The following is a 1547-nucleotide window of genomic DNA, read 5'->3' on the forward strand; positions in this document are numbered from 1 at the left end:
CTCTGAAAGTGCTACATTATTAATTGACCTGCATTGTCCGTGCAGCAGAAAAAGCACTTACAGTCCTAGATGCACAGCTAGATATACAAAAACAATGCAATCAAACAAGCACTCATAAATACGTTACATTTGCCTACATATACTGTTTTCACAAATCCATGTTTTGCATATGCACTCTTTCAGAATTACATGCCCCCCTGTTTCTGCGTTGTTGTTGTGTTTCTGTTGTATGCGGCATGCATAAATTCTGTCTGATCTCATCATACATGTTAAGTGATGCCTGGGGCAACACTCTTCAGAGATTTTCTAATACCCTTGTTGCGATCATAAACTGGGTCCCATGAGCAACACTTTACATTCCTCTGCTTTTGTCTGTGACTTACAGTTTGATGTCTGTCTAGCATGTGTTTTAAGCTATAGTATTAAGATCAATGTGTTTTTTTGTTGAATTTGCCTGTATAATTGAACTTTTTAGTAAATCGTAATGATGAAATTTTCGTAAAAATTATAATACAACCTCTGTGATCAGATCAAAATGTGTACTAATTTATTCCCAACAAACTGATTTAACAGACTGGGAATATGGACCTTTCCAGCTAAAAATAAGTAATATTGATCCCAATAGCGGTTTACTGATTGCATCTTTTGCTTTGTTCTAATTATTTTTTGTTAGATTTTTTGTTCTCTCTTCAGCTAATATATGTTTTCAACATTTCAGCAGTTCTGACTGTGAATTAATCATGGATTAAAACATTATCTAGCATTCAGTATTTACATCTCTCAATCAATTACTTAAATCGTATTTACCTGAACACTTAGTGACTGATTATGGAAATTTGCAATTTTTATGCCCAGTTAGACTAGCACAAATGTGTCGATATGTGACAGAGGAACAGCTTCAAAGCGTTTTATCCCCATTGGCCACGGCTACAATCTTGAGTCTTGTGATTAGATACAGAGATATTGCTGAGGGGCTTTAAGTGCCTGATGGCTTTGGTTCAAGTGTCTTTTGGTGACAAGGGACTGTCTGGACATCTGTTTGTGGATGCGTGTGTGTATGGGGGAGGGGGTTGTGGGGGTGGAAGGAGATGTATCTGCACTGCTTGCACCAGACAAATTTACAGATATGCCCTTTCTGGTTGATTTCTTTTTTTATTTTTTGGTTTGTTTTTTGCTTTTTTTTACTTTTAACACATAAAGGGGGAGAAATTTTCATAAATGCTTGTGACTTATGCACAGGTTACAGCAGCTCATACAGTGACAGAAACACAATATTGCACTGAAAGATAGAATAAAACAATTACATCTCTTGTCAGAGTTCTATCTATTTCCTGTGACACTCAAAGCTCTCATAATGTTTAAAGGATGAATTGGGTAAGCTCTTTTCATATTATACATCTTATAATCTTAAAGTTCTAAAGGCAGAATGAGGAAATTTGGGTTAAGGGTTACTGTTTCAAAAGACAAACCAGTCTGGTCAGACAAGAGCGGGCAGAAACGCAAACAGGCCATATTCACAGCACTGTACTGGTGATGCTGAAACACCG

Source organism: Cyprinodon tularosa, unplaced genomic scaffold, assembly GCF_016077235.1.
Source record: "Cyprinodon tularosa strain WSP-4 unplaced genomic scaffold, ASM1607723v1 ctg279, whole genome shotgun sequence".
Lineage (NCBI taxonomy): Eukaryota > Metazoa > Chordata > Actinopteri > Cyprinodontiformes > Cyprinodontidae > Cyprinodon > Cyprinodon tularosa.